Here is a 27,915-nt window from a genome sequence, read left to right on the forward strand (position 1 = left end):
CATAGCTACGCAAGAGAGTATTTAGTTTCTTTCTTTTAATGGTTGGATAAGTGTTAGTTGCATGGTTGGATGTTTATCATTATGAATAATGTTTGATTTGGATCTTTGATATGATTGTGATGACTTGTGGGCATGTCCACGGTCATTCAGTTAAGGTTAAGGTTTAAGGATATTATGAATAAATAGTTGGGTTTCGTTTTATTATGCTGTCCATTCTGTATCATTCGGAGCAGTCTGTCTTTATCAGTTCATATCTCATAATCTAGATGCCCAATTATCATAAAATTTTTATGGAGATAAGTAGACTTCAACATCTTTCTTTTGGCTCTGGAATCACCTCAATACCTATTATAAATTGTGAGATACAGCTGTTGTAAGTTGAAGTTTCTGTGCTGTCAGAATTATGGAATAGTACTGCTTATCGTCTGTATTTGACTAAGTAAACTTCAGAATCTGAAAAAGTGTTCTAAACAAAAGTTGTAGAGAATTTCATAAGCTTTCCAGAAAGGTAAAATACGCAATCATATGATAAACATAGAGTGGGATATGCTCGTTTTATAGCACAGCTATTGTCCAACTCGCTGAAAAAGTTCAGATCAAATATCTTCTTGCATACCCTACATATATGTCTTGTCTACACCTACTCTTGATACACTAGTATCTTGTAAAAGTTATATGCTTGGACATGTGAGACTTATATGATGCATCTACAGATGGTGAACACCAGGAGAAACAACTAGGGAGGCGAGGAACCGCCACCACCACCCCCAGTCACCATGGAGCAGCTGATGATGATGTAGACCCAGTTGCTTCAACAGATGGCCCAGAACATGCAGAATATGGGGCAAGGGAATGGGAATGCACCCCCTCATGTCAGAGACAAGAGGGGAGAGTTCCTGAAAGGACACCCACCTGTATTCAAGCACTCTGCCGACCCACTCCAAGCTCATGATTGGCTACGTGCCATTGAGAGGCAACTGGAGATTGCCCAATGTGATGATAGGGAGAAGGTTTTGTATGCTTCTGGAGAGTTCAGGGAGATGCACAGGATTGGTGGGACTCATTCCGCTTCGGCCGCACCGAAGCTAATCCCATCACTTGGGCTGAATTCCGCAGTGCCTTTCGCACTCACCACGTACCTGCAGGACTGATGAAGCTGAAGAAGAAGGAGTTCGTGGCTCTCAAGCAGGGGAGCATGACTGTTGCTGAATATCATGACAAGTTTATATAATTGTCATGGTATGCACCTACTGAGGTAGACGAGGATGGAAAGAGGCAGGAGTTGTTTATGGAGGGCTTGAATGATGGTCTCCAGTACCAGCTGTTGTCTCATACCTTTGCTAACTTCTAGCAGCTGGTGGACAAAGCTTTAGTGATTGAGAACAAGCGCCGCCAGATGGAGGACAAAAAGAGGAAATTTCAAGGACAGCAATCCGGGAGCAACTCTCGCTTCTGTACCAACCCTCAACAAGCTCAACCTCAACAGCGCTATCAAGGTCAGATAGGTCCCAACCGCAACCAGCAGCAGCAGCGTGCACAGCAGCAGCAGCAGTAGTATAAGGCACCAGCTCAGCGCCAACAGCAGTCCAACAATGTACCGGTGAGGAATAATGCCCCCAGTGCTCCGCAGAGGAATGGCGCACCAAAAGCGCCAAATGCAGTTAATGACAACAAATGCTTCAATTGTGGAGAGCCAGGACATTACTCCAATAGATGTCCCAAGAAGACAGCTAACTCACAGCAGAAGTATGTTCGGGGAAAGGTAAACCATGTTACTGCTGAAACAGCTCAGGAGGCACCGGATGTGGTGATCGGTACGTTTCCGGTCAACTCAAACTCAGCTACAGTACTTTTTGATTCTGGTGCTTCACATTCCTTCATAACATATACATTCATAAAGAAGCATGGTATTCCAGTAAGTGTTATAAAGAAACACATGTTAGTAAGCTCACCTGGTGGGGTAATGAAAGAAGAGTGGATATGCTTAGCTGTTAGTCTCATCATAAGGGGGGTAGAATTTCAAGCAAATCTTATAGTCATAAATTCCACCGGTATTGATGTCATCTTGGTTATGGATTGGCTAAGGTTGCAGAAAGCAGTTATTAATTATGGTAATAGTTCTGTGAATCTTATCACTTCAACTAGAGAAGAAGTGGTGTATGTGGCAACTCAGTCAGCTGTAGAAATCTGCTGGGTTAATCAGTTGGAGGGCACAACCTTAGAAGATATAAGGATAGCAAATGAGTACCCGGATGTCTTCCCTGAGGAATTGCCAGGTATGTCACCTGACCGAGACATCAAGTTTATAATTAAACTTTTACTTGGAACTGCACCCATAGCTAAGAGACCCTATAGAATGGGAGTGAATGAATTAGCAGAACTTAAGAAACAACTAAGGGAATTGTTAGATAAGGGTTATATTCAACCTAGTTCATCACCATGGGGTGCACTAGTACTGTTTGTAGAAAAGAAGGATGGTACACAAAGGATGTGCATAGACTACAGGTCACTTAATGAGGTCACAATTAAGAACAAGTACCCACTACCTAGAATTGATGACCTATTTGACCAATTGAAAGGGGTTTGTGTGTTTTCCAAGATCGACCTTCGATCTAGATACCATCAATTGAGGATAAGGCGTACTGACATCCCCAAGACCGCTTTGTGACTCGATATGGACTGTATGAGTTTACAGTCGTGTCTTTTGGTTTGACAAATGCACCTGCTTATTTCATATATCTGATGAACAAAGTGTTCATGGAGTACCTTGACAAGTTTGTCGTCGTGTTCATTGATGACATACTAGTGTATTCTAAGAATGAAGAAGAACCTGAAGGACATTTGAGATTGGTGTTGCAGAAGCTTAGAGAATATCAACTTTATGCCAAGTTCAGCAAATGTGAGTTCTGGCTAAAAGAAGTATCTTTCCTTGGTCACATAATCTCTAATGGAGGAGTAGCAGTAGATCCCAAGAAGGTTAGAGATGTGTTGAGTTGGAAGCCACCTAAAGATGTTAGTGAGATTCGGAGTTTTCTGGGTTTGGCTGGGTATTATAGGAGATTCATCAAGGGATTCTCTAAGTTAGCCAAGCCCATGACTGCGTTGTTAGAGAAGAATGCCAAATTTATATGGACTAAGAAATGTCAGGATAGTTTTGAGGAGTTGAAGAAGAGATTGACTTCTGCCCCAGTGCTTATCTTACCTAATCTCACCAAAAGCTTCTCTATCTACTATGATGCCTCACGTCAAGGTCTAGGTGGTGTTCTTATGCAAGAAGGCAGAGTTGTTGCCTATGCATCTAGACAGCTGAGAAAACATGAGTTAAATTATCTGACTCATGATCTAGAATTGGCAGCTGTGGTGCATGCTCTTAAGATTTGGAGGCACTACTTGATTGGTCATAAGTGTGAGATTTATACGGACCACAAGAGTTTGAAGTACATATTCACGCAGTCAGATCTAGACCTGAGGCAGCGTAGATGGCTTGAGTTAATCAAGGATTATGATTTGGATATCCACTATCACCCGAGAAAGGCTAATGTTGTAGCAGATGCCTTGAGTAGAAGGAGTTATGTGACCATGGCCTATACAACTCAACTACCTGAAGAGTTGTGTGAGGAGTTCAAATACCTGAACTTGGGTATCGTGGCCAACACCATGGAGTTAGAGGTAGAATCCACTCTGGAACAAGAGATTCATAAGGGACAATTGAATGATGAAAGGATCAAGGACATTGCTGAGCGTATAGTAATTGGTAAAGCCCTAGGTTTCCATATGAATGATCAAGGGACGGTATGGTTTGGTAAAAGGATTTGTGTGCCAGAAGTAAAATCTATTAGGGAGTCTATCTTGAGGGAAGCTCATGACTCAGCCTATTCCATACACCCAGGGAGTACTAAAATGTATCTTGATCTTAAAGAGAGATACTGGTGGTATGGACTAAAGAGGGATGTAGCTGAACATGTGGCTATATGTGATACGTGCCAAAGAGTGAAAGCAGAACATTAGAGGCCACCAGGTTTGCTACAGCCTATGAAGATACCCGAGTGGAAATGGGAAGAAGTTGGAATGGACTTTATAGTTGGATTACCCCATACACAGAGAGGATTTGACTCTATCTGGGTGATTGTTGATCGTCTGACAAAAGTGGCCCATTTCATTCCGGTCAAGGTAACTTATTCAAGTGCAAAGTTAGCAGAGTTATATATGGAAAGGATTGTATGTTTACATGGTGTACCAAAGAAGATTGTATCGGATAGGGGTACACATTTCACATCACATTTTTGGCAGAAATTGCATGAGTCAATGGATACGAAGTTGAACTTTAGCTCAGCTTACCATCCTCAAACAGATGGACAGACCGAGAGAACAAATCAGATCTTAGAGGATATGCTAAGAGCTTGTGCTCTACAATATGGGACAAGTTGGGATAAGAGTTTACCTTATGCCAAATTCTCCTATAATAATAGCTACCAAAAGAGTCTTAAGATGGCACCGTTTGAGGCATTGTATGGCAGGAAGTGCAGAACACCATTGTTTTGGAATCAAACAGGGGAAAGTCAAGTCTTTGGACCAGATGTCTTGCAACTGGCAGAAAAACAAGTGCAAACAATAAGGCAAAACTTGAAGGTTGCACAGTCCCGATAGAAAAGCTATGCGGACATGAGAAGAAGAGATTTGTTGTTTGAAATCGGTGACTTTGTCTATCTCAAAGTTTCACCTATGAAAGGAGTAAAGAGATTTTATACCAAGGGAAAGTTGTCACCTAGGTATGTGGGACCATTCAAGATCATCAACAGGAGAGGAGAAGTTGCTTACCAGCTAGAGTTACCGGAGCAGCTCTCAGGTGTTCATGATGTTTTCCATGTGTCACAACTTAAGAAATGTTTGAGAGTACCTGAGGAACAACTACCTTTAGAAGAACTAGATATCCGAGGGGATCTATCATATAAAGAATATCTAGTAAGAATCCTGGAAACAGCGGAGAGAATCACAAGGAGCAAAATAATAAGAATGTGCAAGGTTCAGTGGAATAGACACTCAGTGGATGAGGCAACTTGGGAGAGAGAGGAAGATCTGAGAACTGACTATCCCAATCTCTTTGAACCATCCAAATCTCGAGGACGAGATTCATCTTAAGGGGGGTAGGTTTGTAACACCCAAAATTCTACTACAAATTAGCAATTAAATTCTTACCCTTTTAATACATTTTCTAGGTATTTCTAACTTAGGCTAAATATTAAATATTGGATAAATAAAATAAACTATAAGTTTAGAAACTTGTTTGTTGCATTCATGCCGAATAATATGGTTTTTGATTGAGTGTAGGGCTAGATGATTTGAAATTGAATTCAAATCTTATTTGAATTTGGCTTAAAAATGGAAATGGAGGAAATAGATTTGGAAAAAGGAATTTATTTTGAAAGATCCATCTTATTCCCTTTTCAGCCCAGCTCTTCTTTCTTTTTCTTCTTTCCTGCGTTGGCATATCACGGCGGCCTGTCTCGGTGGCCTGCCCCGCACCAGTGCACTGGCCCGCGGCCTTTTTCCTGCTGCTGCGCGTGGCCCAGCCTGCTGCCAGCCTGCCTTGTTTCCTCTCCCACGCACGGCCCTTCCTTTTCCCCGCACCGGCCTGCGAACTATGCCGCACAGCCCACTCGGCGGCCTACTGCACCGCCTCCTCCCGCGCGCACACGCCCGCCGCACGCGGTCTAGCCCAGCAGCGTGGCCCGCAATGCTGCGCTCGCCGCTCTCTTTTCTCTCTCTCTCACTGCCCCGCGGGACCCGCCCGTTAGCGCGGCCTTTCCTTCTTCCTCGCGCTGCTCCTTCCTTTCTCTGCCCATCGATGGCGCAGCCCCGAACGGCAAGCCGCCCACGCCCGTATGGAAGGCCACCAGCGCCCACGCAAGGAAAGCGCCAATCCGCCCTGCTCCCCTTCCTTGTACGTCGCAGCCTCGCCTGCCTATAAAACCCGAGCCGCACCCCTTCTTCCTTCCCCATTCTCTGTTCGCCGCTCTAGTCGCCACCGCCGCCGCAATACCCCTCGTCCGCGCCTCATAACTCGACGCCGACGCCGCTTGGAGCTTCGCCGTGACCACCCGCGTCCAAAGGTACCAGTGTCGCGTCCTTTTGGTCACAAAAACCCCGGATTCGAACTCACCCGCGTGCTTTTCTCTCTCTAGAGCCCCGCCGTCGTCAACCACACCTCTGGACCCGCCCCGAACGCCGAGATCGTCCCCAACGGACTCCCGGGGAGCTCCTGACCGTGCCCGTACCCTCCGTTCATGTTTTGGCGCCCTGGAAAAGCCGTACCGGCAACACCAGTTCGCACCGGCCATGGCGCCACCGGCATCCCTTTCTTCCCTGGCGAGCCGCTGCCCTACTCTCACCCGACGCTGCTGGATCTATGTGGACGGTCTAGATTACCTGGTACCGATTCGGTCCACAGCGAACCGTGGACTCAGTCCACCGTGGCCGCGTCAGCGCCCATGTCAGCGCGCCCACGCTTGCGTGGTGCACCGCGCCTATTAGCAGCCGCCACGTGGTCGCCCAGTCAACAGCCATAGTCAAAGCCAAGCACTTTTGCGCTTTAGCCCCTCTGTTTTCTTAGATTCAACCCACTGTACTCATCAGTTCAAATAACTTTTTTATTCAGTCCTGTTTTTATTCGTTCAAGTCCCTGTAGTTTCCAAAAATAGTATGCCCAGTCCAAATTTCATTTAAATTCAGATTTTAATTGTTTTAATTCAAAAAAATAGGTTTAGTTTATTTACAGAATTGCCATTACATCTTATTTCGTGCATAACTTTCACGTTTTAAGTCCGATTTAAGTGATTCTTTTGCTCACGTGTTCGTAGCAATGCGTAGAATAGATTTGTAAGCTTTTCAACTTATGTTTTCATTGGTTGGTGTACTGTTCTAATGGAAGTCTATCTTGTGTGCATGTAATGATTGGTATGATGCTTGATTGATGATGGGATCACGATTAGAGGGTGAGTCATTTGAGGTGACTGAGGACCCCTAGCAGGATCAGCAGTACTGCCAGGATGACTTTGAGGAAGGCAAGTGTACCAAAGGCCCCTTGTTACCTATGAACTACTACCACTTACATTCATGCATGTGTTTAATTTGAATTGCCTTTAAGGACTTTACCTAGATAATTCCTTGTACCACATATCCTTGATACCTGGGTTTATTGGATAGGTATTTTGGATAGATGTTGCTGTGCTTAACATGAAGTAATTGTTAAACATGATTAAAGGCTATATGCAATGTGATAAAATGGAACTTTTTAGCAACAGATAGGGGGCTGGAGTACGGGGTTGAGTACTCTAGTGCCTCTCCATAAGGACTTAATCCTAAAGTGGCAACCCAAGAGGGACCGTACAACCCCGAGTGTCACATGGCTCTGACTTTAACCTATTAACTAGATTGTACTAGCTCGTCTGTAGCTCCAGTAGGGGGTAAGAGGGTATCTTTCCTTTTTCTGTTAGGGTGTGCACCGTGCTGCGATGCCCGCGCGTGCCATTCCTTTGTAGCTACGACCTGTTAGTGCAACTAGCTAAGGGTTTCATAGTGAAACTCTGCCACACTTCCTAGGAAGAGGTGTAGTGGGTCTCGCGAACCCCGGCATTGGGAATCACGGCTTGGTGGGTAAAGATGTACAATTTCTACAGAAATAATTAACCTGTTATAACAGCCGTGCTCACGGATACGAGCGGTCTGGATCCTTCGAGATTAGTGGTTACTGTGGATGATGGATGGATGGGATATGAGATAAAGCTTGATGATACTTTAATACCACTTGGGAATTGGGACTGTTCATTAAAGTAGTAATTCAGGATGCTAAAATTTGATCAACTAAAATTGCGAACCGTAGTCAAACAGTGTCAAGCCTTTTTGAGCCTCATAGATCCCTTTGATATACTTGCTAAGCATGGTGAGCTTACACTTGCTTTACATCCAATGAAAATCCCAGATGGGTAACAGATAATGGATATGAAGAGTTTTCGGAGGATGTCTAGGACTACTAGGGAGACGTTCACCAGTTGGAGTCCCTGTGGCAGTTGGGCTAGTTATTCCGCTGTGATTGTAATAATATCGCCTTCGGGCAAACTTTGTATTAACTTTATGATGAGATATGCGATGTAATAAGTACTTTACTTTGATACTATTGCAATTTGTGATATATGTGTGTGTTTGGACATCCTGGGCGCATATATATGAGTACTTGGTTTTGCTTTGCAAAATTGGGTGCGACAGTGGTGTATGCTAGTTGTAGGTTTGAATGATAAAATGAAAAACTAGCATGCATAGGATATCTAATGATTTCATTTCCAAGTATTTACAAGTGGTATCTAGCTATCAAGTGGTATCTAGCTAAAGTAACTAGACTTATGTTCATCATATGGAAACTAGACCCTTACTTGTAATATTGATCTTATGGGGTATTCTAGTTTTTTATGTATGTCTAGTTACTAATGGTGCTAAGGATGGTATAATGGTGCACTCCGATTGGTATCACGCTTCAAAGGTCCATCTCTTATACCTTAGCATCATTTGGTAGAAATTGTCTCCTATATTTCCTATCTAAGCATATGTGCAAAGCTATAATCCAAACTCTTAGCACATATGTAGGGGGAGCAATGGTACCATATGGAGTTCATGAAACTTGTCAATATCCTTTACACATGGTAAATATGCTTGGGCAAGCAACATGAATTCAAATGAATCTTATTTCATATCTTTGTATAAGGGTTGTCATCAATTACCAAAAAGGGGAGATTGAAAGCTCTAGTTTGGTTTTGGTTAATTGATGAAACCCTAAGTGCTAACCTAGTTTATCAAAGTGATCATGAGATAGGTAGCACTACTCCAAGTGATGAAGCAATGACGAAGATCATGACAATAGTGATGGCATGGTTATGATCAAAGGTTTGAACTTGGAAAATAAGAAAGAGAAAAACAAAACACGCAAGGCAAAGGTATAAAATGTAGGAGCCATTTTGTTTTAGTTATCAAGACACTTAGTGAGTGTGATCACATTTAGGATAGATAGCCGTACTATTAAGAGGAGTAAAACTCGTATCGAAATACGGTTATCAAAGTGCCACTAGATGCTCTAATTCATTGCACATGCATTTAGGATCTAGTGGAGTGCTAACACTCTTGGAAATATTTGTGAAAATATGCTAACACATGTGCACAAGGTGATACACTTGGTGGTTGGCACATTTGAGCAAGGGTGAAGGAGATAGAGATGATAGAGGGTCAGTCTTGCTGTTTTACAACTGACCGGACGCTGGTCTCAGGGGGACCGGCACGTCCGGTCAGGCGTGGCAGTGATTACCTGGCGTCGGTCATGTGACCGGATGCTGGGCCTCTGACTGACCGGACGCTGGAAGGCTACGTCCGATCAGAGCTGACGTAGCTGCACAGAAGTCAGGGTAACTGACCGGACGCTGGATGTGTCCGATCGAAGAAAACCGGTTTTGGAACCTTACTGTAAACGACCGGACGCTGGGAGTTCAGCGTCCGGTCACTTATGGCAGAGCGTCCGGTCATGTCATGACCGTTGAGATCAGATGACTCCTGTTGAATGCAGGATGACACGTGGCCACCATCGGGCGACTGGACGTGGAGCCCTGCGTCCGGTCAGTAGGACCGGAGCGTCTGGTCACCCCGATCAGTGCCCAGTGAAGGGGTACAACGGCTCTATTTTGTGGGGGCTTCTATTTAAGCCCCATGGCCGGCTCAAGCTCCATCTCTTGCACATTTTCATTGACATAACAACCTTGTGAGCTTAGCCAAAGCACTCCCACTCATCTCCATCATTGATCCATCATCTTTATGAGATTGGGAGAGAATCTAAGTGCATTGCTTGAGTGATTGCATCTAGAGGCACTTGGTATTCGTGTTGCGCTGCAGATTTCGCTTGTTACTCTTGGTGGTTGCCACCACCTAGACGGCTTGGTGCAGCGATGGAGGATCGGCATGAGTTGGTGATTGTTCGTGGCCGCATTCAGTGATTGTGAGGGGAGTTGTATCTTCCCCGGGGGAGTGCTGAAAGGTAACTCTAGTGAATTGCTCGTGTCATTGAGTTACCTCACTTGTGGGTAGGTTCTTGCGGTGTCCAATCATGTGGATGAGGTTTGTGAAACACCTCTTAGCCGCCGAACCACCAAGTGTTGGTCGACACAACGGGGACTAGCGTGTTGGCAAGCACGTGAACCTCGGGAGAAAATCGGTTGTCTCTTGTCATTTGTATTCTCCCGGTGATTGGCATAATCTTCATCTTGTGATTGGTTCATTCCTCTACACGGCGGTATAATCATCCTACTCACTCACATTCTTGCAAACTAGTTGTAGCAAACTCTTTAGTGTAATTAGAATTGAGAGCTTGCATTGTTATTCTAGTTCATCTAGCTAGTAGGATTGCAAGTTGTGTGTCAAGTGATCATTGCTACTAGAATTGTGGATAGGTGGCTTGTAACCCTTGTAGAGCTAGAGCAAGTTTGCATTTCGCCATTTGTCATACTAATCAAATTGCTCTAGTTGATTTGTAGAATTTAAATAGGCTATTCACCCCCCCCTCTAGCCATATTAGGACCTTTCAGGCGGCTCGTAAATCTCTATAGAGACAGCTGGCCTAGCCTCCCCTACTTTCCTATCTCTAAAAATCAGGTTTCTAGGGGCAGCTAGGAACAAGAGCTTCTTCTAGAAATCGATTTGTAGAGACGACTTGAAATACAATTGCCTCTATAAATTGTTGTCCAAATATCTTAAATTTCGACCAAAAAATAGCAACTTTCTTTTAATTCAGGGATACCCCATGAGAAAAACGCACGATGAGGCCTCGCACATAGTACCTCTAACCACTCCACCCCAATGGCAGTGTTATCCAAAAGGCATATTCTTTTCCCACGTATTATCTTTTTGGAATTTTGAATTGAGTATTTGAGATCTTAAATAAATTCAAATGAAAAATTTGTCAACTATAGGGTTGTATAAATTTTAAAGATCTTTTTTGTTTTGGTCATTTCACCATCGAGGTCGTTTGGAAATTTTGAATTTTAAATGTGAGAAATGGAAACTTAATTTTCCTTTGATAAATGAATTCAAATGAAAACATTATCAACCATAAAGTTGTATAACTTCTCGAGATCTATAACTTTGGTTTTGGTCATTTATCATGCCGAGGTCCTTTAAAAAATTCAAATTTTTCGGCGTCACACCCATTTTTAAAGACAGCTCTAGATCTAGTTGTCTCTACAAATAGATTTTTAAAGGCAACTCTACGTCTAACAACCTCTAGAAATCCATTTTCAGAGGCAGCTGCATCTGGAGCGGCCTCTAAAAATAGGGGTATTTGTAGAGGTGGCTGAAAATAGTACTACCTCTACAAATGGATTTCTAGAGGCGGCTCCGTTCAAACCAATTTGCAGTGGCGGCTGTAGATTAAGCCCCCTCTATTCAAAAATAGAGATGTTGCTAGAAATCAAATCTGTAGTAGTGATGACTTTGTTATCCGACATGGCTTTGTTATGCACCTAGAAAAGCCAAAATGACTTAATTTGGAATGGATGTAGTATCTACCCCATGTTTCTATAATCGTAGTTGTCCTAAAGCTAATGCCCAGTAGCTGGCCATGCCTTTTAAGTTTCAACAAATCTAACTTGTTGAAACCTCTTGCCTTTGAAATACAAAGACACCTCAATGTGAACCATGATAAAAGTAACCGCTAGAAAACATTGCATAGTAGTCACAATTCCCAAAAGAGAACATTTAAAGCCTGAGTACAATGCATGAACTCCATATTGTACTGGATTTGCACCCATTCATGCAGATTTCTTTTGAAATATATGAGCCCATTGCGAGCAGATGTTTGTGTGTAAGTTCGTATAAAATATGGCACACTTTTAGTATGTTGGCTAACCTAAGTGTGATCGTTTTATAGAAGAAGCAACCTGATCCTTGTCAGAAATAATAAGGATCCTTAATTAATTTATTGGCAGGTAGTCGGAATTGACCAACGGAAAACTATCGGGATGGAAATTCTTGAAAATTGTGACGGCTTACCACTTGCAATTAAAGTGATTGGAGGGCTCTTGAGCACACACCCAAGTGAGCGTGAGTGGAAAGCTTTTTTGAACATGCCTGCATGGTCACTCACTAGACTGCCTCTAGATCTAGACAACCGGTTGTACTTGAGCTACGAGGATTTGTCTCCCCAGTTAAAGCAGTGCTTTGTATATTGCTCGATGTTCCCTAAAGGTGTACCAATTGTACAAGCTATAGTTACTCAAATGTGGATCAGTGAAGGGCTTATTCAACCACCAGATAAAAGAAGTACCAGTTCACATGAGTATGGGTTGGAAGAGATAGCAATTGAGTATTACCGAGAGTTAATAAAGAGGAATCTTATAGAACCCACAGAAGGATATTCTCTCACTGGATTTATGTGCACCATACACGATGTGGTCCGATCCTTTGCCGAATATATGGTAAGAGAAGAATCAGTGGTGATGGTTGGCCAGGAGCAGGCTACTACTGGTGGTGGTGGTGGGGTGCTTGTACGTCGTTTGGCTGTAGGACCAACTGTATCGGTGGTGGATTGGGCTGTTTTGCAAAGGCACGTGTCACTTAGAACATTAATTATAAACTCTAGTGTAAACTTCCATCCTGGTGACTCAGTGGGCAGTTTCTCCGGTCTACGTGTACTGAGCATATGGTCTGCCGATTTTGATACACTAGTTCCCTCTCTAACTAAGTTGAAGCATAAGATACCTTCACCTAGAAGATACTGATATATCTAGGCTACCAGATGACATCTACAAGATGAAATTTCTACTAGACATTTCACTTGTTAACTGTAAGAGCCTGTGTTATCTTCCTGGCGGCGTCACAAAACTTGTGCATCTATGATCCCTTAACATCGACGGAACAAATGTTAGTGTAGTTCCTAAGGGGTTCGGTGAGTTAACAAATCTGAGGTCACTTTATGGCTTCCCAGTACACGTGGACATGGATGCAAGCAGTCGCTGCTGCAGTTTGCAAGAGCTGGAGCCTCTCTCTCAGCTTAAAAATCTTACATTAAATGGCCTGGAGAAGGTGTTGGACAGCTGGGGCTGTGTTTAGTTCCTAAAAACTTTGTCAAAAAGTGCTACAGTAGCCATCACATCGAATCTTGCGATACGTGCATGGAGCATTAAATGTAAACGAAAAAAAAACTAATTGCACAGTTTGGTTGGAAATCGTGAGACGAACGTTTTGAGCCTAATTAGCCCATGATTGAACACTAATTACCAAATAAAAACGAAAGTGCTACAGTAATCAAATTCCCAAATTTTGCGAACTAAACACACCCTGAATGGCTGAAAAGGCCATGATTAACAGCGAGCGCCACCTTGGATATCTACAATTGAACTATAGGACATAGCAGCGAACGCCGGATGGCTGGGCAGCAGCACAAGCAACAGAGTGTTATTGAGGAGGTCCTTGAAAAGCTCCGTCCTCCAACCTGCATCGAGAATTTTACTTTGAGGGGGGGATATGTTGGACGCCAGCTACCGAACTGGATGTGTGCTCCAGCATCAGAAGACTTTAAGAGCCTGAGATATTTATGGCTGCAGAACCTGCCTTGCTGCATCCACCTCCCTGATGGTCTAGGCTGGCTCCCATGTTTGGAATTGCTGACCATCATAGATGCGCAAGGCATCAAGCGTGTTGGACCCCAATTCCAGGCGTCATCCACCTTGGCTGCCAGTACATCTGCACCATTTCCGCTCATCTGCACCATTTCCGCTGCCAGTATATCTGCACCATTTCGCAAACTGAGAGAGCTGAATCTGAATGGGCTACGTGAGTGGGAGGAGTGGGAATGGAACGACTGTGAGGAGCATAGTGATGTGGAAACTGCCATAGCCATGCCTTTTTATCCCCAAATTCTCAAAAAGTGCTACAGTACCTATCACATCGAATGTTTGCGGCCCGTGCATGGAGCATTAAATGTAGACGAAAAAAAAAACTAATTGCACAGTTTGATGGGAAATTGCGAGACGAACGTTTTGAGCCTAATTAATCTATGATTGAACACTAATTGCCAAATAAAAACGAAAGTACTACAATAACCCCAAATTTCAACTTCCTGAAACTAAACACGCGCTCAAAATCGAAAACTGCAAGCTGAGCTGTCTTCCACCGGGCCTTGCCAGCAGCAAGAGGCATGCTCTTAGAGAAATACGGAGTACCTGTATCAGCTCACCAACCTGACACATGTGGATGTGGAGAACTTCCCTTCAGTCATGAAACTTGACGTGTTTCACTGCCCTTAGCTGAAGAGGATCAGCGGCCTCCCTAGGTTGCAGAAGATAAGGATTCTTCGCTGCACATAGCTGGAGGTTCTAGAAGGTGTCGCAGCACTCGACAGCCTTGGACTGCAGGACACCACCATGGACACGCTTCCAGAATACCTGCGAGCTGTAAACCCAAGGTATCTCGAGATGGGTTGCAACAAGAAGCTATACGAATCCTCCTCATCTCCAGGTAGCTCCGAATGGGACAAGATCAGCCATATTGGAAAATGCAACATTGGCTGGCTCAAAGATTAGTACTAGTTGGTTTGGATGAATGTAGGTGAACGAAGATCGAGGGTAGCTCATGCATTCAGGTAATTAATTTGCACTCTTTTACTACTATATAAGCCCAAAGTGGTTTTTCAGATTAGTACTATAATTTTTTTTAAACAAGATTAGTACTATAATTGTTGCTTGTACTCCAATTCCTTACATAACCACAGTAATCTTCATGCATCAATCATTGATACGTCTATTATTTATGTGATTAGCAGGCAGGGAAAGTTTCCATCCGACTCCACACACACAGCAGGGCAATTAAACAGATTGGTGATGCAGCCAGAAGAGAAGACATCCACAATTGTTAACAATCAATTGTTTTAGAATAATGAATACAGTGCTGGTGTTCACCTTAACTTTCCCTCTTCAAGCCTCGCGCACATGTATATTTATCATCTCCTATATATTTGTAAACTAATTCGTCTGAGTTGTATAGTTCCATTTTCTTCAAGATAATTGGGTTCTTATTTCTTAATCTAAGACTCGATATGTTAAATTTTTTGTTGCAAGGCAATATATATTTTGAGGTGGCATGATCCAGGAGAATTGTTTTGGAGTTGTCAATTCTTCCAACAATGCAGTATATTATGGCTAAAATTCAGCTAGAAAAAATGTTTCCACCTAGATGGACTCGCTCTGAACCATTACCATTACCCCACCGTATAAAAAGATTTTCCAAAATTCTTGCTGTTACAAGGAATGCATAAAAGATTACATCAAAGCTCATGTACTTCACACCAGATAACAATGCTAATAAAATCTTACGAATGACAGGGTCAAACAGTCAAACTTGACTAAAACCTGGACAAGGAACCCAACAAGAGAACGCTGATGAAACCAAGCATATTGGCAACAAAAATGTAGCGTAATAGTGTACATGAAAGAAGCTAAAATATGCAAATAAAGATCTCACCAGAAGCCCATCATGATAATTCAGACAATATTTAAGATATCAGAACGCAATGGAGCAACAGAGTAACTGTAGAAGAAATAGATGTGCACAAAAATATAAATAGTTCATCAATAAAGGTCAATCAAGATCTGCTGATTTCTAGAAATGCTCAGGAAAAAAAAGTTAGGCTGCTTTTGCATGTCATGGGATGTCCTATTAATACTAAAATTGTACACATAATGCTGCAATTTGCAAAATTCTCAGGCAAGGCAGCTGTGGCCAAATGCTAGATAGGAAAATCTCAGCTTGCCTCCTGAAGAGAATCGTTCTGAAACTTGATAATAACTCTAATGCTGAACAAAATTTCACCAAAATACAAACTGCAAAAACTAATTACCAATGTTGTTGCCACCACCAGAAAATAGTAAATGCTCATGCAAGTTATATCAGAGGAGTCGCAACAATAGGTAGAAACCATCAATAAAGAGAACCAAGGGGTCCTAAACAAAATAGACACAATCATGAATATTCGACTGACTAGAGGTATATTTTCAGCTTTAGAAAAAAAAAACACAGGAATTGCACCATCTTTCCAAAATAGAACTGAAGTATATCAAGTATGGTGCACCACACAATCATGAATATTCGACGAACTATAGGTAAATTTTTGGCTTAAGAAGAAAACACTGGAATTGCACCGTCTTACCAGAGAATGCTTTCCCTTGCTGGATATTTGCACTGATAAGCAGACAGAAGCAGGCGTTTAACCTGGTTAGATTATACTCAGTAAAATAGCTGGCAACACAAACCAACCAAGCTGTTCAATACCCAGGAAATCGCACAGGAATGAATAAGAATGTATGAAGATGAAATAAGCATCCACAGAAGTAACAGTTAGCTAGCCAATCATAATTATTGAGCCAGGATATGTCATGGACATTAGCCACTAATTCAGCTTGAATCCATTGAATCCGTGGATCCATGAATGAACCACTAGCATAACAGAAGACATAATGCTGGCTAGAACCAACCATTGCTCTTCAAACTTAGTCGACCTCCTCAATCTTCGGGCCAGCGCCACTGCCTCCGGACGGTGCATCCTCGACCATGCCACTGGCCATGTCAGCACCGGCAGTCCGGCACCCTGGTACATCTTGCCGATGATAGGGTTCCAGATGCCCTCCAGCTCCTTCACCTTGTCCTCAAACTCATCAGCCTCAGCAAGCTAGTTGCCATCAAGCCACTGGATAACGCCATCAACTGCATCCTCAATCTTGTGTTCCTCATATTCAGACTTGTACTTCTCAGCATCCTGGACCATCTTCTCAATCTCCTCCTTGCTCAACCTGCCCTTGTCGTTTGTGATAGTGATCTTGTTCTTCTGGCCAGTCGTCTTGTCGTCTGCAGAGACATTCAAGATACCATTGGCATCAATGTCAAAACAAACTGTGATCTGAGGAACACCTCTGGGTGCGGGAGGAATGTCAGAGAGCTCAAACTTGCCTAGCAGGTTATTGTCCCGGGTCCTGGAACTCTCACCCTCATACACCTGAATAAGGACACCAGGCTGGTTGTCTGAATAGGTAGAGAAGACCTGTTCCTTGTTGATGGGGATGGTCGTGTTCCTCGGGATCAGAACAGTCATGCCATCTACAGACCAAGAGAAAGTGTAGTAACATCCAACAGCAGGAGGTCCTGAAACTTCTCACTGCCCTCACCACTCAAGATGGCAGCCTGGACAGCAGCACAATAGGCAACAGCCTCATCTGAGTGGATGCTCTTGCACAGCTCTTTACCATTGCAGAAGTCCTGGAGAAGCTGCTGCACCTTTGGAATTCTAGTGGAGTCACCAACAACGACAACATCGTGCACAAAACTCTTGTCCATCTTTACATCCCTGAGGGTCTCAACAGGTTCCATACACTTCCTGAACAGACCCATGTTGAGCTTCTCAGACCTGGCATGGGTGATAGTGGAGTAGAATTCAATGCCCTCATACAGTGTGTCAATCTCAATGGTGTCTGCCCCATGGAGGAGAGGGTCCTCTTCGCCCTCTCACATGGTGTCCTCAGCCTCCTGAGAGCCCTGGGGTTGCCAGTGATTTCCTTCTTGTTCTTCCTCTTGAACTCTTGGACAAAGTGGTTCACCTCGGTTGTCAAAGTCCTGACCACCAAGGTGAGTGTCACCAGCTGTTGCTTTGAACTCAAAATTACCCTCCTCAATGGTGAGAAGAGAGACATCAAAAGTACCTCCTCCAAGTTCAAGGATAAGAACATTCTTCTCACCAGCTGTCGTAGCCTTCTTGTCAAGACCATAAGCAATAGCAGCAGCAGTTGGCTCCTTGATGATATGCATGACATTTAGACCAGCAAATTACCCCAGCATCCTTGGTGACCTGCCTCTGGGAGTCATTGAAGTAGGTAGGAACGGTGACAACTGCTCCCTCATCTTGATGAGAACCATAGAGGAGATATCTCAGAAGAAAACTGCTTCTCCTCACCCTTGTACTGATCATGGGCTTGTCACCAGGCTCCGAAATAACCTTGAAGGCCAGAGCTTAATGTCACTCTGTACAGAAGCATCCGAAAATCTCCTAACAATGAGCTGCTTAGCATCTGCAGAAAGGATATTATGTGTCAGTAATTGCAGTATAATTTTTTGTACACATAAATGATATGTTTCTAATCTAATAAATAAAGAAAATCACCAATACATATCAGCATAGACTTCCTACAGGGTACTAGGGAAGTAAAACATCATGTAATGCTAATACAAGGACTAGTAACTGTCTATTGCAAGTATAATACATTCAGAAGTGGGTAACTGTTCTACAGATGGTAGGAGGTAACATTAATTTAAATCATGTGGACTACAAACTTCTCATTAAAGAACTAATGAGAATGTTAAGTTCACAACTGAAGGCAACAGCTAGAACGATACACACTTCAATGAGCATACAGCAGGCCAATAGTTAGATCAATTGCAGATTGCTAATGTATGTTTATTCTAGTCTAGAACCAACAAAATAAAGCACCAGCGTAGTAGGTTTGCACAACACTAAAAGGAGAATGTTGGCATGTAAACTTATATATACTAGGAGGCTAATTAAGGAGGAGACAGCACAACTCAATTCTCTGCGATTGGTGGCAGCAGGCGCGCAAGTCGGTCCCCAAAGCGACCAGACGCGGATTCGATTCTGCCGTGTTGCTTATAACCTGGAGCCTATGGAAAGAGCGCAATCGCCGGATCTTTAATGGCGTGTCTCGGACACAACAACCCAGCTCTTCCACCTCATCTTGGAAGAAGTGAACACTTGGGTCGGTGCTGGGTTCTCTAGACTCTCGTCGCTGCTCGCGCTTCGCCCTTCTTAACCCGTTGGGGTGCTTCCTGCTTAGGTCGCTAAATTTGTTTTTAGTTAGTACAACAGCGAGAGTTCCACCGTCCAAACGGTGCCTTGTGTTTGTGTGTTTACCCCATCGCTGTGTGGCACCTCGCTACTTGGTGATGCTGGGCATGTAACAAAACTTCTTTCATCTTATTAATGAAACACGTGCTAAGCACGTTCCCGAAAAAATAATTAAGGAGCAGTCAGTGTCACAAGATTTATTCCTCCTAGCTATTTGCCATATTTCCAGCCGCATATAGCATAAAAAAGGCCATGTCTCAGATACCAAATGGCATTGCAAGAATGCCCAATGCTTCTTCACATAAAAAACAATGCCTTAAGTAAAAGCATGCAACCTCAGTCAAAAGAGGTGATTGTGTTTTGAATAATCACTGACTTTTAAGCAAATGGGTACATTTACATCACAGGTTGTAGAATAACGCTGCAAGGAAATAAACTCTCAAAAGGGTCAAAACTGTTCAAATTCAGCTAACTGTTGGATTGCTTCGGCTCCTTCAAAAGAAAAGATACAAAAAGGAGATCATATGGTAGTGCATGATGTAGTCTGATCATCATCCGATATGCATATGCGTGTTATGGATATAGTATCCTCATTTCCCCCTTAAAAAAGGTGTATTTTTCTGGGTTACACACAACAGCCTAATTACAGAGCACGTGGAGGCAAATGGTGTCACATGTTCTAAGTATAAAAACAATTATATCGTTTCTGTTAAGTAGACACATAAGACTAAACACGAGTCAAATGGATTAACACGAAGTCAACCATCCCAACAGCGGTCAACTGAACTGAACTAAGCAGGCGCACAGATCCAATAAATCTGAGTGAAATAACTCGCAACCAGCAACAGATCCATCCAATGTACTTCATCAAAGTGATAAACTACACGAGCAGGGATTCCGTGAGAAATCAAGAACTTTGCACTGGCCTACAGAAAAATTCAGTACAAGCTGAGCTAGAACGGGAGCCAAGATCGTCACATCTAATCCAGCAAGCAGTAGCAAAGCGGGGACCATCGGTAGTTCAGTACAACCAAGGGGGCCGGGGAGGGGGTCAGGGTCGTCAACTCACCAAAGACGGTGTTGATGGGGTTCATGGCCATGGCGACCTGGTTCTTGGAGGCATCCCCGATGTGGCACTCGGATTCGGTGCGGATCGGAGGAGCAAGAACAGGGGAGAGAAAGGACGAAGATGACGGTCTGTGTCGCGTTGCGAGTGACGGTGGAGTTGGATGGTTAGTGCAAAAGTTGGTCAAACCATGTCTCAAAAGTGGAGACTTTGTATTTTTATTAATTGATTGAATCGATGAAAACTTTTGTAAAGAAAAACTTCATATTTGTATTGTGAAGTACTACAAGCTCCATCCTAAAAATAATTCCGCATCTACTTTTGAGAAATCGAACTTTTTTAAGGTTTCATTAGCTTTATTAGAAAACATTATTAATATTCATATCTACTAATATTAAGAACATATATGTTGCATTATTAATGTACTGATATTCATCATGTATCATAAATATTAGCATATTTTTTGTATATGTTGGGTCTCTCTAACAGTTTTTAAGATCTTGCTCCTAAAATATAAAAACCAATTTTGTATCAGGAATCCCGGACAATTTTCAAAATCACCCGAACCACTTTGACACTTTCCATTTCCTCTCGTATGTTTGCATTGAGAACCTTTGTCCTTGTTCTTCCTACGGCCTTCCCCCTCCACATTGGCCGACAGTTACGCACGCCTATGTTTTCACGATTGAATTGGTAATTCCCAAGTGTGGAAAGATTAGAAGTATTTAGGGAGTAGTTTTTTCAATCTTAAAAAAAAAGGGGGGGGATTGAGAGTAGGTTCTGTAACAATTGGGATGCTCAGTAGTACTGATTATATGCTACTACAAACGACAAACTATATATTAGTTTAAAAAGGGCTCATGTGACCCATTCGGCCAAGGCCCTGAAAACTATGGACACGGCCCTGTTGGCATCCCTTTCCAGACGGCCCTGGGCCAAGGATGCAAAGAGGAGGGAAAAAAAAAGGAAGGAGCACAGGTCAGGATGCAAAGAGGCCCACGGGCCGAAACATGCTGTGCTGCTGGGGTATGGCAGATGTGGCCATGGCGCCCACTTCATCATCGTTTTTTATCAAATCTGGCCACTTCAAAATGTCCTAAGTCTGGCCACTTCAAAAACTCCTTAAAACAAACCTTCTAATTCGTTTTTTATCAAATCAAAGGGAAAGAAGACCCTTCAATGGATTTGTTAAACGACTCCTTAGGAGCTTGTTCAGTTAATCACTTAATCCCCAATCTAAAAGAGTTGATGAGAATTTTATCCGGTCGAAATTCCCGTCAATCTCGCAGCAGCGCGTGGACGGCGTGGGCCACACAATGGCGGCGCGTCTAGGACGTGCAGGCTGCTCATGGATAGCTTGGTCATGGAGAGGCGACTGCGGCATACGGACATGGTGATTGTTTGCTCCCGGCGATCGATCCGCTCGTCCCCTAGGGGTAGCGGCAGCCTGAGCCAAAACCACTTAAACAACAGTTGTAAACCTGATCCGTTGGAGGCGGATCAGTTGCACTTTTGCTCAGTGAAAATGGCGACAAAACAATCCAGTTTGCTTTTCTTGTTCGGGTCTTTCACGTACACGCACAAAAAAGAAGGAAAAAAAAACAGACGAAAGTGAAATGGAGGCGGATAGATTACGTGCAACGGCTAAAGCAGCAGCAGCTCGAGGCGGAATCTGACAAGCTCGACTCCAACGGGCCAGATTTTAATGTTGATTCCCAAGACAAAATGACGCAGCTATCTACTGAACTTTTTTATATCGCAAGTAACATGCTCTAGTCTTACCCGCTCTTGACAGAGATCCACAGTGCCTGCTTCCTTGGCTTCATAGAGAATCAGAGTTGAGCCACAGATTCCAAAGCAGAGCAAGGAGAGTCTTCGTTCCAACATGGCAACATTCTCATCACGGCCTTCAAAAAGTAACCTCTACACTCTACAACTAACAGTAGTACTGGATTACTATGTTATAACGTACTATAATGGCTTGAGATTCTCGACTCCTTCAATTTGCCTGAATCATATTGGGCCTGTCTGTGGATCTGTATCAGTAGTTCAGTAGCAAAAATTCGCAGCAGATTAAATTAAACTAAATTAAAGGTCCTTTGTACTATCCACAAAGCTGAGCCTTTTTTCTTATAGTAGTAGTGTGCAGAGAAGCAGAGTTGTTCTTGGAGCAAGTGGAATGAGTTGTGCTCATGTGTCTGCTGCCACTGTCTTTCTTATCCACCATGGGAACTTGATGTGTCTTAACTTTCAGGGAAAGGAGTCCTCAGGGATTTGTAGGTGATGTACGTTAACAGATACCTACAACTGCACCATCCATCCAAGAATCCACGCATTCGGCATTCTGCTTAAACCAGTTTTGTGCAGAAAGCACTAGAGCGATCATTCACAAGCCTCACACTGTATGTCATCACTGAATGACCTGACCTGAGAGACATGGCTTGTGAGATACTACTAATCTCTGAATTATATATATCTCCAACTCCAAGCCACATCTCATCAGTCATCACTTAATGACGTGTGTGATTTGAAATGGTCCTGTCAAATTAATTAAGCATGTGCGTCCTACTCTGCTATCCTACTAACAGTAGTCCTTCATAAATCTAAGCTGGATGGTGATATATATGTTACTGTTCCCTGCCTCTAGATTAAGGGCGCCCTCATCTCATCAGTGAAGAGTGAAGACTGATGAATGAAGGAAGGGTCACTTCATTTCGTTTCAAGGGACCATGCATCTGATTTCGGCAAGCGAAAAATGTGTGTGTATGACAGCTGAACCATATCTCTGAAGACAGCTGATTCATGTCTTGCAGATACGCCAAAGGGCGCCTAGCTCAAACGGTTAGGTGACCCAGCGGCACTCCTCAAGTCCTGGGTTCGACTCCCCGTGGGAGCGAATTTCAGACTGAGGTTAAAAAAATCATCTCGTCCGTCCCCATAACCAAAGCACTTGGGGGGCACCGGCCCAATTCTCACTTAGGCGACGGAAAGCCACCGTGTAAGGGTGGGGGCGGGGGTTTAGGGGTTTTCTCGGCCGGGTGAGAATGCCCTTCTTCTTATTTGTAATGCTGCGAGGGCAGTCTTAACCCCCGGTCGAGTTTTTTTTTTTTTGTCTTGCAGATACACTACACGTCACATGTGGTGCGAAAAGTCAAATCTTTTATCTGATCTCCTGCCATGTGTGTAAGATGTAGGTGGTACTGATGCAGACATGCCTAGCTATGTACTAACTCACCTCACCAGTTATTGATAATATCTGAATTCACAATTCAGTAGTCCAGGACTCCAGGTCTATTACTGTTCACTGCAGAGGTTACTATTTAAAGGTTGGTACGAAAATGTTGCAGACGTGTTGAGTCCTTTCTATGCCTGCATTGGAAACTGGAACGGATCTGGTCTGTGGCTCAACTCTGAACTCTGATGCCATGGAAGCAAGAAAGCTCAACTCTGAACTCTGAAGCCATGGAAGCAAGAAAGCAAGCACTGTATGTTGACCAAATTGTAGATCTGTGAAGATCAGAGCTGGTATGAGCATGTTCCTTGCAATGTCAAAAAGTGCAGGACATAGCAGCTGCATTTTGTCCTGGGGATTCAGAAAATTTGCCCTCAAGAACATATATACCCCTGTTGTATGCAAATTTAACTAGACCTTTGTCTTGGGAATCAATGCAGAGCAAGAACACGGTAAGCGATAGGCAGAGAGAAATTGGACAACTCAAGTTGTATTGCTCAGAGGCTTACGCCTATATACATGTACATCACGGTAGTGTAACTGCCTAGCTAGCTACAATCAAGGAGAGCCATGGAACGTGGTGATCATGGTCGCTAACACCCCCCTTCAGTGTGAGCGTCGTTGCCGGCGACGCACAGACTGTTTCGGAACTCCTTGAAGCTCGCCGTCAGTAGACCCTTAGTCATCACATCGGCGAACTGTTGCGTCGTGGGTACATGTAGAACCTTGCATTGGCCAACAACGACTTTCTCCCGCACGAAGTGGACATCAAGCTCTATGTGCTTCGTTCGTTTGTGATGCACTAGATTAGAGCTCATGTAGCAAGCGGAGACATTGTCGCAGAACACGACTGTTGCCTTGTTCAGGGGACAGTCGAGCTCGCTGAGCAGTTGTCTGATCCAGATGCATTCGGCCACAGCATTGGCAACCCCTCGGTATTCGGCTTCGGCACTTGAGCGGGAAACTGTTGTTTGCCGTTTAGAGGACCACGAAATTAACGAGTCCCCCATGAACACACAGTAGCCGGAGGTGGAACGCCATGTGTCGGGGCACCCTGCCCAATCCGCGTCCGAGTATGCGACGAAGTCGGACTGGGAAGATCGTCGGAGATGAAGTACGAGCTCCGTAGTGCCGCGGATGTATCAGAGAATCCGCTTGACAAGACCTTGATGCGCCGTTGTGGGAGCATGCATGTGTAGACACGCTTGCTGGACGGCGTATTGAAGGTCCGGCCTCGTCATGGTCAAGTACTGGAGCGCGCCGACGAGACTCCGGTAGTCTGAAGCGTCCGCGGTGGACAAGGGAGTCCCGGTGGTGGTGGAGAGCTTCCCGAACGTGTCAACCGGCGTGTCGCTGGGCCGGCAGTCGGCCATCCTGGCGCGATCGAGCAGGTCGATGGCGTACTGCTGTTGTTGAAGCAGGAAGCCGTCTGGGCGCCGCTACACCTGAATGCCGAGGAAGAAGTGCACCGGCCCCATGTCCTTGAGTTTGAACTCGGCGTTGATGGTGCGGATGACTCGGCGGAGGATGTCGGTGGAGGAGCCCGTGAGGACGATGTCGTCAACGTAGAGGAGCAAGTAGATGGACTCATTGCCTTGGCGAAGAACAAAGAGCGAGCTGTCGGAGTCCTGGACTACTGAATTGTGAATTCAGATATTATTAATAACTGGTGAGTTGAGTTAGTACATAGCTAGGCATGTCTGCATCAGTACCACCTACATCTTGCACACATGGCAGGAGATCAGATAAAAGATTTGACTTTTCGCACCACATGTGACGTGTAGTGTATCTGCAAAACCAAAAAAAAACTCGACCGCGGGTGTCGGGTTCATATACCCGGGGTCCCTCGGGGACCGGCTTCCACGCCAGGGCTCGGCCCAGGAAAACGGCATTTCTTTCTTCTGGACCGGCCCGAAAGTATAAAACCAACAGACCGGAGCACTCGCTTCAGGCCTAGGCCGCCTTCGGCCCATCTCTCAGACCGGAGCACTAGCTCAGGCTCAGGCCAGCTCCGAACGGCCTCTCCGATCGGAGCGCTAGCGTCAGGCCTTGGCTGCCTCCGCACGGCCTCCACCCGGAAAGCCTGACCCGAGGACCGCCTCCGACTCCGACCCCGCGACCGGGGCTCGCGGAAAGCCTGCTCACCGCTCTTCTCCGACTGGCGCGCCAGAACCGACTGGGGACCATCCGACCGGGGACGCCCGCTCGGAAAGAACCAGAAGGCGTGCGGAGAAAGGCAAGGCATGGCTCACAAGTCAACACCACTGTACCAGGGACCATACCCTGCATGAAGCAGTGCTCTGCAGCCACCCTGACATAAAGTATTGTAGGGGCCGCTAGAAACTCCCATATGGTAAGCCCCCTCCGTGTGTCTCTGGACACCAATTGCGGTATGGGCTCCAGGATTTGCCATACCGGGTGAACATAGCGCGGCTCGTCACATGCCACCAGGCATCTAGAAGTATTTGCAGGTATCCGCGTCCATCCTTCCTGAATAAGATATCTCGACCCCCCGTGCACATCCGACATCCTACAGCGACATCGACAGTATTGGGAGGCTTCAACCATTATCCAGTTTTCATCACCGTAGGCAGCAAGACTTAGAAATATATGTGCTCTCTCCCTCTCACCTGTAAAGAGCCATCCCCTTCATCTATAAAAGGGGATGCGCTCCCTCCCCCGAAGGGGAGATCGACTTCTTCAAGCCCAGACTCACTAGATCGACACCAACAACCGCAGTACCACCCAGTTCCGACCGCGACCCATCCGGTCGGAGCCAACCGAACCTCTTGTATCCCACCTTCTTCCTCCTTCTCGTTTGTACCCCCACTATAGACTTTAAGCACCTGGGCTCAGGAATAAAGTCGCCGACCGACCCCGATTGGACGTAGGGCACGTTGCCTGAACCAGTATAAATCCTGTGTCATTGTGTGCTAGGCAACCTCCGATCATAACGTACAGCAAAACTATAAATATTTACTAGTTGGTCACTTTCTGCACCGACAGTTGGCGCCGTCCGTGGGGAAGACGCTGTACGTTCAACACCTTTTGGTCATCGGATGACCCATCTTTCCGCCACTCCCACCGTGGCGGGCTCCGACGATACGATTCGTTTTGGCTCGCTGGAGTTCCCCGCAGTCTCGCCCGCCGGGATGCGGGTTCCACCCGTCTTCGAGCCATTCCAGGCCTTCCGCTTTGAGAGCCTGGACTTCGTCGCCGACCGGCTCGGCGTACTCCACCTCCGCGAGGAGGCTCGCGACCCGGCACCCATCGAAGGAACGTCCTCCATCGACTCCGGGACGCGCGACTTCGTCAGCGCGACATCTGCGCTTCATTCCGAGCAAACTCTCTGCTCAAACCCCACTGTGAGTAATATGCGTGCTACTCACTCTTTATTTACTATCTCTCACCAGTCACCCGGAGGAAATGTATCACCCACGCCACAAACGCCATACGATCGGTTCCCCTGCGGCCTTGCGTCCTCCGCGGACGCCTACGCTCGGGGACTCCGAAGGATGCCGACACCGTCCCCCCTCACGTCCGAGTTCGTGGGAGTAGTGGGCTTCGTTCCTGCCATTCCTCACAAACTTCCGGATGATGATGGCGAGAGCGACGGTTCAAGCATCGGTGACGTGGCACCCCGCCACTGTCTGTCCTGGGAGTACGCTATGGCGGACGCTCCGCGACAATCGCCCGTGGTTGCAGAGTCTGTGCGGACTCACACCCTCCAGACCCACGTGTGGGAGCCCTCGCGTCTGCGCAAGCACACACTGAGGAATTAAGACAACAACGGCAGAATCAGCCGTCGTCTGCACCGGCACCGTCGGTACAGCACGTTGCGCCCCATGCGCCTGGCCTGGCGGGTGGCACCCGGGGTTGCGCTCGTCAGGTTCAACACGACATCGTGAGTGAAGGGAACGATGTCCCACAATTCGCCCGGGCCAGCCAGAATATCCACTAGTACAGAGACGGGCTTTACTCCCGGTGGGGAACCCCCTCTAGCCCCGGTTCCCCACCCGGGAGCAAGCATCCGGGACTAAAGGGTGGTCCTTTAGTCCCGGGTCAGGAACCGGGACTAAAGGGGGACCTTTAGTCCCGGTGGGTAACACCAACCGGGACTAAAGGTGCCTCCTGACATGGCACGGGGCCGGCACCCTTTAGTCCCGGTTGGTAATACCAACCGGGACTAAAGGTTATTTTTTTCTTTTCATTTTTTTGTTTTCTTTTTAAAATAGGTTTTTGAAGTCGTATTGTACACAGCTAATAATACATTTATATGCGCGTATAGTATGTTTCGGTTCAAGCACAATGAACGTATTAAATGACACAATTCAAGCATAGGACTATATATATATATGCATGCATGCATCATATATATATTTACATGCATGCATGCATATGTGTATTTTACATTATATTATTTCATGTGCATATATTACAAAAGATTGCATTACAGTTGTTGTGATATAACAAGTTTCCTCTCATCCTCTAGCTTGGCTTCCATGGCAGTGTTGGGTCGAAGTAGAACTCGTCCTTGGAATCGATGACCTGGTCATTAAAAAATCCGGCTATAGACTCTTGAATTACTTTGAACTGGTCTTGGCGTATGACCTTTTCCTCCAACCATCGAGCCTACAGGTTTGAATTAAAGGAAAATAAATTAATATATGTACATACATATATATA

General features: G+C 45.0%; 2 non-coding genes and 1 pseudogene across 2 annotated transcripts; all 3 read right to left on the reverse strand.

The window, feature by feature from the left end:
* Window positions 1–16,571: 16,571 nt before the first annotated feature.
* LOC136481169 (heat shock 70 kDa protein 1-like) lies at window positions 16,572–24,602 on the reverse strand (annotated as a pseudogene).
* LOC136484554 (small nucleolar RNA Z196/R39/R59 family) lies at window positions 19,261–19,344 on the reverse strand. The gene has a single exon (XR_010766069.1). It is a non-coding gene; the product is annotated as a small nucleolar RNA Z196/R39/R59 family (small nucleolar RNA).
* On the reverse strand, window positions 19,446–19,532 carry LOC136484539 (small nucleolar RNA Z195/SNORD33/SNORD32 family). The gene has a single exon (XR_010766059.1). It is a non-coding gene; the product is annotated as a small nucleolar RNA Z195/SNORD33/SNORD32 family (small nucleolar RNA).
* Window positions 24,603–27,915: the final 3,313 nt, after the last annotated feature.

This window comes from Miscanthus floridulus, chromosome 9 (assembly GCF_019320115.1).
Source record: "Miscanthus floridulus cultivar M001 chromosome 9, ASM1932011v1, whole genome shotgun sequence".
Taxonomy (NCBI): Eukaryota; Viridiplantae; Streptophyta; class Magnoliopsida; order Poales; family Poaceae; genus Miscanthus; species Miscanthus floridulus.